The sequence below is a fragment of the Silene latifolia genome, chromosome 4 (assembly GCF_048544455.1).
Source record: "Silene latifolia isolate original U9 population chromosome 4, ASM4854445v1, whole genome shotgun sequence".
NCBI classification, from domain to species: Eukaryota; Viridiplantae; Streptophyta; class Magnoliopsida; order Caryophyllales; family Caryophyllaceae; genus Silene; species Silene latifolia.
Genome location: NC_133529.1, coordinates 57536805 through 57551142, shown reverse-complemented (window position 1 = coordinate 57551142; position 14338 = coordinate 57536805).

The following is a 14338-nucleotide window of genomic DNA, read 5'->3' as shown; positions in this document are numbered from 1 at the left end:
AATGCTTTTGTCAAGAGTAGACTCCCTATGGTGTTAGAAACACTATAGGATCAGGAAATTCCCCCTCTTGCCTAGACAAGAAGAAGGGTCGTCCCCTCTCCACCATGCAACAAAAATAAAATCAATGGATAAAAGGGATCAAGATGTTTTGAGTTTCACATTTTTAGTTTGCTTTTTGATTTATTTTTCCCCTAATTTCTTGTGGCATTTGACATTTGAGAATAATTTCTTTGCCATTTCTTTGATGTTTGGCATTTTGATACTTGACAATTTCTTTTAATCTTTGAATTTTTTAACATTTTTCAAAGTAACCCCATTTGTAGCAAGGGTACTTTTATTGAAGCATAGGAGTCTATTTTTTCTCCTCTTTTCATTTATGCAATTTTTTTTTTGGAAACCTTTTTTACTTTCATTTTGGTACATGAACTCAATTTGATGTTTTTGTGTCCATTCCCTTTTTGTTGACAAAATATGATGATAGAAGTGAAAGAACAATTACATGGCCTCAAAAGTCACCTTGGAATAAACAGTAGCCAAGGAGTCATCACACCACAAGGTACTCTTGACTAGGCCTTAGTCCATGGGTCAATAGATACTAGTATAACACATCCTAGGGTGTCTTGAGGGTATTCTAGCAAACAAAGTCTCAAGGAGAAAAATTATATACAAGGGCCTTATATACACTTGTCAAGCTTCCCATATAGGCATTTTCACAAAATTTTCTAACCATGAAACTACATGCCATAATGCAACTAACATATATACAATTCTAATGCATATGCTTCTATCAACTAGTATGCCATGTAATCTAAATGCAACTCCTAACAACACATAGGTACACAAACCGCAATAACAAAATACATCACATCCTCCTTGACATGTAAGCCCATTCTCCTGGATATTAGAGCGATCATACCAAGCGGTGTTCACATTCCCTTGACAATGCCGCAAATGTAGTGTTGTATCTACGTGAGAATGCCGCAAGTATATACAATTCTACACTACTAAATTAAAGAACATATTTTTGGAATTTTAATTTTTCAAAATTTTATGGATTTTGTTTTTATGAAATTTAAAAAAAAAAAACATATTTTGTGGATTTTTCAAAAATTTTCAATTTTTATGTGTTTTGGATTATAAATTCCCATCCTCCACTTTATTTTGGACATTGTCCTCAATGTACATGTAGGAGTAGGAATGAAAAAGAAATACATGTTTTTGGATTTTTGATTTTATGGAAATTAAATACAAATACAATGATATGATATGAATGCATGCTCTAACTAAATGCAATTCTATATGGCATATATAATAAATGATTTCACTCTAAACTACACTATATGATGCATGTTATATGTAGATGCTTGGGTCACTTATGATCAAACCTCCCCAAACCGATTTAAGCACTATTTCTAGCGAAGAAAGGAATAGGTTTGGTCATTAGTGACTATGCAGGAATGCACATTTATATGCAACTATCTACATGAATATGTGAGATATATTGCAATGCAAACTATACTATATGAACTAACTAATTTAAATGCAATATGAAATATTTCACAAATGCAAGCTAAATGTGTATATAACTAAATGCAAGGTAATTTAAAATGCAATGCAACTATACATGAGAGAAAGGAAAGGAAAGAGTGTCATACAAATGGAGGTGGTGTGGTAGACACCTCTTGCCCTTTCACTCATCATCATCATCATCATTGCGGCATCCATGTCCGCTAGAACCCCCTTGGTAATACCATCCTCCTTGGCCAAAGAATCCTCCACCTTGGTTGCCAAAGTTCCCGTTTTGGTTCCCTTGATTAGGGAATAAAAGATGCGGTTGAAACCAAGATGGGTGAGTACCTCTAGAGTCGATGTACCCTTGTTGAGCCATGTTGTAGTAGGAGTGGTATTGAGCCAAGTAGTTGTTAACCCTCCCATCGTATTCTCTAAAATCGACACGTTGCATGAGCTCCATTAAATCATTCATGTTTGGGGCCCTTGGATCTTGGGGAGCGAAAGGCCTATGTGGTGTCGGGTAGGGTGGAATGGGCTCATATGATGGTGGTGCAGTAGCCGGTTCTGACAACTCACGAGGTTGACGAGGTTCCTCTTCTCTTTGTGGTGGGTTGGGGTGAATCTCGATGTTCAGGAGGTAGCTCGGTGTAGGTGAGTACCGACTCAACCGTGGTTCGGTAGGTGGTACGTTCCATCCCATGAGGACAATTGAAGAGCATCCCTTTGTAAACCACTCCACACTTCCGGCTTGATTGTAAGTGCACCACCGGTGGTGGTTGAAGATAGCATCTTCGTCAATCAAAGTTCTCCCTTGGAGCTTCTCATAGGCCCCATGAAGGTTAAACCCGGGGCAAAGATCATTTTCCAACATTGTGATTACGCCTCCCATCACAAAGGTCTTAATGTTAGAATTACCTTGAGCATAATCAAAGAACCTTGTAAGTATCTCAAGGGGCGTGTTGAAATTGTTAGCCCTTGTCCCTTGAACATTTATGTAGGACTCTAAGATGGTCAAGTAAGAAGGGTGCACCTATCTTGTTCTAGCCTCCCATTGATGGTTCCGGCTATAAAGCGCTCGGTGATCCGAATCACCGGATGTTGGATGGCAAAGGTATAGCATTGTTTTAAGGCATAGAGTTCCCTCCCGGAGATGGCTCTCCAAATGTTGTTAACGGTGAAGTCGTAGGGCTTATCGGTGTTTTCTCGCGGCACTTCAAGACCAAAAATGTTTGCAAATTGGTCAAGAGTTAACCTATGGTCTTGATTACAAAGTCGGAACTCCAAACAAACATTTCTCCGAGTATTAGTGACGTTGCGGAGACTACACAAAAACTCGAGGGTAAGACTTAGGTAGGTATCCTCATGAGCATAGAATAGCTTCCCGATACCCAAACCATCGAAGAACATTTCGGTTTGATACCTAATGCCTAGAATTTCTAAAACAGTGGTATCAATAAATTGGGTGGGTTTGTAATGCTTACCTAGAAAATGTACGAATTTTTGGCGGTGCTCATCGCAAGTGAAGATTACCTCGGGGAAGTATTCGAGTTGTTCAACACTTTGTATCACCACATTGTGATGGCCCCTTGCCTCTCTTGGGATGGATGAAGAAGTACCCTTGCGCTTCTTAGGTGCGGCGTCGGCGGATTTCTTGCCCTTGCCTCTTAGGTTCATCATTTTTGGGTTGGAAAGTTAGGGTTTTGGGTTGGTTTTTGTGATGGGGATTTTTGAGAGATGATGATGTGAGATTTTTAGAGGATAAGATAAGGAAAATGGGGGATGGTGAGGGTGTTTATAAAGGAGACGGGTGGGAGACGAGCGGTCCAGGGCCGGGCTCGGGCGGATGTTTCGAGAATTTAGCAAAAAGCCGTGTCAATCCGAGCGTCTTGTGCACGAGACGAGCGTCTTGAAGCTGCAATCCGAGTGTCTTGCTGGGAGGATGCGCGGATTCAAAGTCAGTGAGCCTGGGTGTTTCAAATCCAGTTGGGGACGAGCGTATCATGGGGGAGACGAGAGTCTCTGCTGGGACGAGTGGATTGTTGAGAATCCGAGCGGATTCTCATCCAGTACAGAAACGTTCCCAAAGCACTCCCCATGGCGAGCGTTCCAAGGCCAATCCGAGCAGATTCCTTTGATACGAGTGTCTGTTCTACAATCCGGGCAGATTCTTTCACAGTGCTGATTTTTGCTTGAAGCAAGGCTCAGAACGAGCGTCTTGCTGTCGGGACGAGCGTCTTGTGCCGTTGTTCATCAATCCCTTATTCATTTCTTTTGAAATGTTTACCTTGCACCCTTTTTTGATTCCTTTTTATCATTTTCTGAAAATATTCTCGATGAATGGGTAAGAAACCCTCTCTCACTTCTCTCATGAAAGAACAATAAAAGTATATACAATATTATACAATGCGAAAATTATGGGAAGGCATATTTTACAAATGGTGGTTTGAGATAGGACTCCACCAAACTAGTTTGAATTGCAGAAATTCTTTGTTTTGTCCATAGAGCGCAAGGCTCTTAGAAGAAGATCAAAGGCTTGTGAGCATGCCCCAAATAAGCATAAGTATGGTTTGCTCCAATTCAAAATAAAGTTTGGCCAAGGAAGCTTGTCATATGTTCTCTCTTTCACCTTGTCCTTGGCACTAGCGCCTTTGCAATGCTTCCAATTAATAAGCCCATGATTCTTGTCAACCCGAGGAATGATGTATGGCTCATATTCGTCCGGATACTTTCACTCACCAACTTCTTCTTCAATTTTGGTGATGATGATAGCATATGGATTTATCAATCCTTCAAGAGTTGAAGGAGAATTCTCATGGCATTGATGACGGGATACCTTAGGAGTTGGAATCGTGGGTACCAAATCTCCATAAACAAGTTCATTTGCTATTTTGTTCTTGAGCTTTTCCACCAAGTACCCTTTATATGATGATTTGACTTTTTGGAGAAGGTCCACCATGTCATCTCCAACAATCATAGGTTCCATGGTGGGTGTGAAATGGTCTTCATAGGCAATAGGGGAGAGATATTCATTTTCTTCATGATACGATATCTCGAATTTCTCAAAGATAGGCTCCTCAAGTAAGGTAATTTCACAAGTCCATTCTTCTTCCCTATTCCAAAGGTCCTTGTAAGACACATATTCTTCATAAGCTTCTTTTACGATCTTGTCATCATGGCTATCTTCATAAGAATCATAAATAGGGGCTTCATCTTTCTTCAATAGTTCATCCTACACCATCTCAATATTCACATCAAAAGTTACACCCTCATACTCACAAAGACTAAGAGTATTTGGCGTACTCAACCTCATATCTTCTTCATCAAACAGAACACTTTCATATTCACAAGAGCTCAAGGAGATTGGCTCTTTCCACTTCTCGTATTCCATATCAAAGGTTACTTTTTCAAAGTCGCATTCATGGATATTGTCTAAAGGGTGGTGAGGGGTAGTTATTTGGGCTTTCTTCATTTGGAAAATTTGAATTTCCAACTACTCACCTTGGGTAACAATGCCTTGAAGAACATTGTCCCTATTTTAGCTCTCCTCTAGCAATTGTTTGAAGAAATTTTGTTGATCTCCCATCATTTGGAGAATCGCATTCTGAATGGCAAATTCATGCTCAATTTCTTGTTGTGGGTGTGTGTGAAAGTTGTTGTATTGTGGCATTTGAAATTCACTGTAGAGTGGGTATTGGAAGAGTAGTTGTTGTGGGTATTGGATGTGGCGATTTTGGTGTGAAAAATTGGGGTAGTAGTTAGGATTTTCATTGTATATGTTGTAAGGTAGGTTTGTGTTGAATTGCTCCTCAAACTCCCCATACCCATAGTCACACTCAAAATATCCACCACATACTCCATATTTCAAGTCTTGAGCCATCATAGCTAAGACAAGGAAACAACTACAAGCATGGAAACTACATTGAAACGGTAAGAACGAACCTTGAGGAACAAGTTCCTCAAGATTAAAGCTCAATTAAAATAGACAAATAAGCAAGAAATTAATCACATAACACCATCCCCGGCAACGGCGCAATTTTGATGTAGAGAGTGTCGTTGGGGCTCTCAATCAAACACATTTATATTCTCAACAAACAACTAGTTAGTGGTTAAGTCGAGGTCGATCCACGGGACGGTGTGCTTTGGGTTCTAAGTCTATCTATCTCAATTCATGCAAGTGTCATAGTTGATTTGGGTTGTAGTTGTGAAAGCAATCAAGTAAAGTAAGCAATGAATTAAAATATGTAACAAATGATTAAAAGCACTAGGATATCATGGGATCATAGGGGATTTATGGGAGTAGATCATACAAACATATTCTCAATTATATAGAAAGCACTTATTGTCGTGATGGGATCGAGTTGGTGTATAAGCTTACAATCCCTAAGAAAGTTTAGGTCTCGGAGCCGAATCGATTAGATTGTACAACACCTACAAGTCGACTTAATCCTTCCTATCCAATATATGCATGGTCTAATGAGGCTCGAGTTGGTTTATATGCTTACAAGCCTCATTGAAGAGATAAGTGATGGGTAAAAACTGCAAGGATTCATAGGCTCGCATTTCATCAAACATAACATATGTATAAGTTGAAATCACAACAAGTAAGCAATTTAATTAGGAAAACATATTAGATTAAGCATGAATTATTCCCCATGTTTGTTTCCCTTAATTCCCCATTAATCCTAGCTAGGAAACTACTCACTCATTATCATGGGAAACATGTCATTAATGGTGTCAATCATCACAACAATTATAAACATGATACGAGAATAAGGAAATAAACAATAAAGAGTAAGGAGTAAAGAGATTCTACCAAACTTAAGATGAAAAAATGAAAAGGAAAGAATAATAGAAGAGAACTTGATTGATTGATGAAGAGTTGTCAATTCTCCAATAATAACCCAATAATTTTCAATTACCCAATAAACTTTGAACAATGATTAAGGAAAGATTAATATGGAATGTTTGAGATTCATCTATTCTAATCTACTCCTAATCTGATCTAAGGAAGGTTTGCCTCCACTAAGAGGCCTCTCCCCTTTTAATTATTACAAATGGAGTATATATAGTAGTACATCATTAGGTTAAGCAAGGGTGGATTAGTAAATAACAATGCTAAGTTGTAACTAGGGAATTGCATGAGGGAGATGCGCATATCACGTAGCTACTCTCACCATGATCCGCTCGGATCGAATTGAATCACGGTTGAAACTGCCAAGGGATCCGCTCGTCTTGCATGGGAGACGCTCGGATCAAAGGTCCTGGAGCCGTTCGTCTCGTGCTCGGGCCGCTCGGATCTGGACAGGGGAATACGCCCGTCTTGTGCTTAAGACGCACGGATCATGGTCCAGTTTTCCACCATCTTGTTTTAGAAGCCTATGATCTACGCATACTCTTTAGTCTTACTTCATTGGTCATTGCTCTTGCCCCCTCTTCATACTAGTCCATCTAGGATTGCCAACAAGCTTCCAAATATGCAAGGGAGACGGGAATTCCGCCTCATCATCTTCTTTCCTATAAGACATATAAAATGCACTAGGAATCCAAAAAATAAAGCGTTTGACGGATAAAATGGTCAAGAAACGTTATAATAGTATGCAAAATGGGTTCAATTAGGGGACTAAATATACGCAAATAAGAGTTACATCAATAGGCTTTGTGCCCTATTTACCCGGAAGTGGGTATTTGACTTCACAACTGTCCATCCTTATGAACTTATCAACAATACTTTTCCTTCTCACACGAAACCCTAATCACCTATTCATGATTCCCTAATTACCATGGCTTCCCTATGTCCTAGCATAAACAATTAGCTAAGTATAATTAAAGTTGAGAGAACAATAACAATAACCAGAGAAGAGTCGTCTTCTACCTTCGACTAGGGCATACTTTTCCACTTATTCTTTGCATATGGCACGTAATTCTTCCTTAAAAACAAAACAAAAACATTCTAGTAGGTTTATAGCAATGCAATCAAGAGGCAGAAGTAGTGGTTATCAAGGGAACAAACTGAAGAAAGGCCCGTCTGAGGAGGACGTTGTAAGGACCAAATCCATGCAGGAAGTCAATGGCATCCCTGGATTGCCATTCAGTGATGAAGATGGGATTGAAAATGAGAACTTATGGATTACTAAACGTAAGAAAAAGGGGAAGCAGGTGGATGAGGATGAGTTTAATGGGGAACTCATTCAGTTTTCAGGAGAGGACACTAAGGAGGAAGTTGAGTATTGGAATCAGGCCGTATATTGTTTTGTATTGGGAGCAAATCCTCCTTGGGAGGTGCTTCATGGATATATACATAGAATATGGGCGAAATATGGTATATACAAAGTATCTTTCCTCCCTAATGGTGTTTTCTTAGTCAGATTCAAGACAAACAAGGATAAGGATGCTGTTTTGCAGGCAGGTTATCATATGTTTGACAATAAACCTTTAATTGTTAGATCTTAGACAGAGGAATCAGAGATTACAAAGGAGGAGGTGAAAGTAGTCCCTGCTTGGATCAGAATATGTGACTTGCCTCTACAATTCTGGGGTAAATGTCTCCCTAGAATAGCAGGACTTATAGGAAATTCGTGAAAGCAGACCAGGCAACAGCAGAGAAGACGAGATTGGGATTTGCCAGAGTAATGATTGAACTCAATGTGGGTGATAAGTTTCCCAAGGTTGTGAAATTTCTTGATGAGAAAGGGTCAGTGATCACTCTGGACATCGAGTATGAATGGAAACCAATCATTTGTGATAAATGTAAAGGAATTGGGCATGATGGTGGACACTGTAAGAAAATTGAGCAAGGAGCCAAGAAGAAATATGTAACACAAAAAATTTGGAAACCAGTTATCAAAGTTGCAGAGGCCAGTACTGTGGCAGTGACTGATACACAGACAGAAGTTGATGCACAGGTGGATCAACTAGGAACAAAACAAGGCCAGGAATTAGCAGAAGCACCTGTAGTTGAACTCATTACTCCTATTAAACAGAAAGATCAGGAGAATCAGCAGGTGATGGATACTGAATGTACACCCCCACAAAGTTCAAATGGAATGAATTATTTGAAGGCATTAGGTGGCTCAGTAACCCCAAAAATTGGGATTGGAATAGGTAACCCTGATCCAAAGCCTACTCATGAATAATATAGGTTTTTGGAATGTTAGGGGTCTCAATAGTGTACATAAACAGAAAGAGGTTAAGTGGTTTATTTTTAATAAAGGGATAGGTCTTTTTGGCCTTCTGGAAACCAAAATAAATGCAAATAATGTCTTCAACATAGCATCTCATATGTTGGATGGCTGGAGTGTTACTACAAATAGTAGGTATCATAAAGGTGGGAGAGTGTGGATATTGTGGCAACCAGGATTGTTTGATGTGCAGATCTTGTAGTATGATGCACAATTTATCCACACAAAGGTTCAGTCCAGGATTACTCAGAAGAGTTTTTACCTTACTATGATTTATGCCTTCAATGAAGGGAATGATAGGGTACATCTGTGGACTAAACTGGAAGAATTTGCACAACAGTGTAATGGACCATGGGCCTTAGCTGGTGATTTTAATACAGTGTTATGCCCTGATGAGAGATTGGGGGGGGGGGAATACTAACGAAGCTGACATGGATGATTTCATTAGGTGTATGGAAATTTGTGGTATGACTGATATTGCAGCAACAGGTGCCTTATACCCATGGAATAATAAACAGGAAGCTAATACCAGAATCTACAGTAGATTAGATAGATTTCTCATTAATCAAGAATGGATGAACTGGTTTCCTGATATGGTTGCCCACTTTTACCCTGAAGGCATATTTGATCACTGCCCCCGTGTTGTCAGTAACTGTAAGACTGGTACTCCTCAACATGCCAGTTTTAAGTACTTCAATATGTGGGGCCAGGCTCCCAATTTTTTGGACAGGGTGAAGGAGGAATGGACAAGGAGTTATGAGGGTCATAAAATGTTTGGTATTGTGAAAAAATTGAAGGCTCTGAAACCTGTTCTCAAAGGACTCAATTCAGAATGCTATTCTGATATTGAGAATAGAACTGTTAAGGCAGTTCAAGGATTGGATAACATTCAGCAGCAGCTTGCCCAAGATCCTGTTAATTCTGAGCTGGTGTCTTAGAAAATAACATTGCTTGCTGAAGTTCGAAGCCTCACTGCTGCAAGGGATGGCTTTCTGAAACAAAAAGCAAAAATACAGTGGATTGAGAATGGAGATCAAAACACTGCACTGTTTCATGGAGCTATTAAGAAGAGATATATGGCTAACAAGGTTATCCAAATTGAAGACCAGAATGGCCAGCTCTATCAGGATAGCCAGAGCATTCAGGGAGCCTTTTTGGATTATTATATGAACTTGCTAGGCAGTACTAAACAGACTGAGAAGGTGAGGATTGATATCTTGAACACAGGGAAGCTTTGCACCCAGGAGCATTGGAGCATTCTTAATAAGCCTGTCAATAATGAGGAGATTAAACAAGCATTCTTTACAACTCCTATTGACAAATCACCAGGACCTGATGGGTACACCAGTGGCTTCTTCAAGGATGCTTGGGAGATTGTGGGTATGGATGTTTGTAGTGCTATCAAAGAGTTCTTTACTACTGGACAACTGTTAACTCAGCTAAATGCTACAAACATTACCTTGATACCCAAATGTGAAAGACCTACTTCAGTTAAGCACTTTAGGCCAATTGCCTGTTGCAACATGATTTACAAGGTAATATCAAAATTACTTTGTAACAGGCTATCCCTTATTCTACCTGAGATTATTCATGAGAATCAAGGAGCTTTTATCAGAGGAAGGTCTATACTTGAGAATGTGCTTATTTGCCAGGATATTGTCAAAATGTACAATAGGAAGAGTGCTTCTCCAAGATGTCTTTTTAAGATTGATTTGCAGAAGGCCTATGACTCTGTGGAATGGGACTTTGTGGAGCAGATGTTGCTGGGTGTAAACTTTCCTGAACTCTTTACTCAGCAGATTATGACCTGCATTAAGACCACCACTTTTACTCTAGCACTTAATGGAAATCACTTTGGCTATTTCCAAGGAAAGAGAGGACTTAGGCAAGGGGACCCCATCTCCCCCTTACTCTTCACAATCTGTATGGAGTATTTAACAAGAACAATCAAATATGCCACAGGAAGATGGGACTTTCAGTATCATCCCTTTTGCAAAGATTTACAACTGACACACCTGATGTTTGCAGACGATTTGCTGATGTTCTGCAAAGGGACAGCTCAGTCAATTATGCTACTTGTTCAAGCTTTCTCCACTTTTTCAAAAGCATCTGGATTGATTATGAATAATGGTAAGTCTGAGGTGTTTTTCAATGGCATGGCAACTGAACTGAAGGATGATATCAGGCAGGCTACTGGTTTTATAGAAGGATAAATGCCATTCAGGTATCTGGGATTTCCTATTCAACCAGGGAGAATTTAAAAAAGAGAGTGCAATATCTTAACTGAGAAGATACTGAATAGAATTAGGAGTCTAGGAGCCAGGAAATCGTCTTATGCTGGCAGACTGACCCTAATCAATTCAGTTCTGAACACTTTGTACAACTACTGGGCAAATATTTTTATTCTCCCCAAAGGCGTACTAAGAAGAATTGAAGCTGTGTGTAGGAATTTTTTCTGGGATGGATGTGCTGAATACCATAGAGTGCCCCTTGTCAAATGGGACACTATCACTCTCCCAAAAAATGAAGGAGGATTAGGAGTGAAAAATGCTGCAATCTGGAATACTGCAACAGTGGCTAAGCTTGTGGATTGGCTCTATTGTAAAGCTGATAGACTGTGGATTAAATGGGTAAATCAAATTTATCTTAAGCAGCAAGACTGGCATGACTATGAACCTACATCTGATGTTACTTGGACTTGGAAAAATATTTGTAAAGTTAAGGAACTCATGAAGCCTGCTTATGCAGATGGACAATGGATGCCTGATACTCGGGGATATACTGTCAGTAGGGGGTATGACTGGTTGAGACTTCACCAACCTAAGCCAATCTGGTTTGAGACTGTATGGTCCAACTGGAATACTCCTAAACACTCACTGATCTCTTGGCTTATAAAGAATAACGGGATAAATACAAGAGAAAAGCTGTTCAGGATTGGATGTAGTAATTCTGATAGATGCTGTGTCTGTGAAGATGCACCTGAGACTCAGGAACACCTGTTCTTTGAGTGTGGGTATAGTAAGCTTATTCTGAACCAGATAAAGGATTGGAGCAAGCTGCAGATATCAGTGACATGGGATATAGGATCTGCAGGGTCAAAAATACAACAGCGTGTGTATGCTCTTGTGTTGACTGCTAGCTACTATCATGTGTGGACACAGAGGAACAATGCGAGGATAAATGCTGTGCTTGTGAGTCCAAAACGAGTTGTGCAATTGATTAAGGACAGTGTGAGGCAGAGAATCAAAATTAAACGGGATGATCACATGTCAAGTGCTGAGAAGAATTGGTTACTAAGTCTAGAAAATTGAATGTACGGTTTGGTCCTAAAGGGATTCGAACCTAAAAGTCTTGGTATATTACTTGTAATTATCATGCTTTTTTGATATATAATATAAATCTCACATTTTACCAAAAAAAACTGTCCATCCTTATGTTTTGCTTGGTTGACTGCTTCTTTTCTTTTGTAGGTTTGTTGAATTGGTCTCCCGTAAAAGTAGGAACCACTCTATTGCATTCTGATTGTCGCCTGACATATTGAGTGATATCCAATCTGTGTCTGATATGTATCCCTTTAAGTCAGGCCTGATAGGATGGCCTGACCTGTCTTTCCTTCCTTGCCGGCGCCTGTCTAAATGATAAATGTAGCGTCTTGGGTTGCCCCTGTCCAAGCTAGCCTGATAATCTTTGCCTGACAGTTGTCTGATTAGGCAGGACAAATCTTGGCCCAAGAATTGCCCCTTATCTCCTTATTTTCATTGAATCTGGCCAGGAATGAGGAGATAAAAGATCGGGCCAGGCATAAATATGAGAATCTTACCGGAAAAGAGTTTTGAGTTATTTTCAACTTTCTAACGGCTAGTGCCCATTAAATGGGTTAGGTTCATCAAACCCTAGGAGAGTCATGATTAAACTCATCCACTTGTGTTATCCGTTCGCTTGATTTGTGCCTCTAAATTTATTTGAGCCGTTGTTTTGGTAAGATTTTACCGACTAAAGATTTGTGAGTCAATGCGGCTATTCTAATTAAAATATGATATTAAAGACTTAAGTAGATCGGTAGTAAGAGCATAGCGAGAACGAAAGTAAACAACTAGTACGAAAGAGAAACAAACGAAAAGAAAGAGAGACAAACGACACAAGCAAAATGGTGACGCGGGAAACCCAAAATGTGGGAAAAATCGCGGGGGGAATGGTATCCCACCAATGATTCACTAGTAGTAATAGTATTCGAGGGTGAACCTAGATGGAACGATCAGGAGGTACAACAGTGATCTCCAAATGACTAAGTACAAATGATACGAACGATGTATACATTTCTAAGTGTGTTAATGATATTAATTGTTGCAGGTGGTGAATGATATTTCTTCGAGTGGAGTCAATGATGAATGCCCTTGAATCCGATGTTTGTTGCTCTTTTATAGCCCTCCTTTGAATTTTTGCACATGCTCCCTACATATGCTCAACTATACGCTCCACTTCCTATGAAATAGGAAGTGGTTGCTGACTTTGTCAAAGCTTTTGGTGATTACTGCAATGTTCATGCTGACCATTTCAACGTTCTTGCTGGCCGTTTGTTACTTAATTCAAACGTGGCCTTTGCATCACTTGAATGTCTAGGTTCATCCCCCCTTGTTCTTTCTTGCGTTTTACAGCATGCTGCCTTGTTATTGATCTGTGTGCCTTTATTTTATCCAATTGCGAGTTGCCACGTCATGACGAGAATGACAGGGTATTTTTACCCATGCAATTACCCCTAAGCAACTGCCAGGTTCTGTTCTTGCTCGATGGATGCGGGGAGTTGCTTCCCTCCTGGACGCTGCATGTAGTGGTGATGTCATAGCGTGACATCAGCCCACTTGCATTCTTATTCACTGAGCCTGACCGTTAGAGGTCTAATCAGTCGCTTCCTCTTAATAATTCCCCACCTCCCCCACGTCTCCTTTCCCTTGATCCCCCCTCCCCAACGTAACTCCCTACTCTTAACTCCCTCTCTTAACTTCCTCTCTTAACTCCCTTCGGTTATAAATACACCCCTCCCCTCCCACTTCCCTTATTCCCGTCCTTATTAACCCTTTCCCTAAAAACCCTTTACTCTACCTCCCTTCTTATAAGATCTTCCTATCCACCAGGTAAACTCCTTACTTTCTTCCCTCTCTCCTAATTTTTTCACCTCTAAACTTTGCAATCATGGTAAAAAAGGCTATCCGCCGCACTGCTCCTCCTCCTTCTCCCCGTGGGGGTCCATCTGCTGCTGCTCTCTCTCCGTTTTGATCCTCTGGGATCCTCGCAGATCACTATCTGTGCGATTCCAGCTTTGCTGACACCCCCCTCGAGGAGGTGAGATAGAGGTTTGGCCTTGGGCAGGAGGTCGAGATTCACATTCCTCAGCCTGGGGAGGCGCTGGATGCCCATAATCCCGGTTGGGTATGCCTGTACAAGTACCCTTTTACCCAGGGTTTGTCTTTTCCCTTCCCTCCTTTGGTGCAAAGGATCTTGCGTCACTACAGGTTCGCGATCTGCCAGCTTGTGCCTCATGCATGGCGCATTCTGGTTTCGCTCTGTATCCTCGCTGAGGATCACATTCTGGGAATTGGTCTGGGTGACCTCGCCCTGCTCTATGCTTTCAGGCCCTTTGTTGCCGGGCT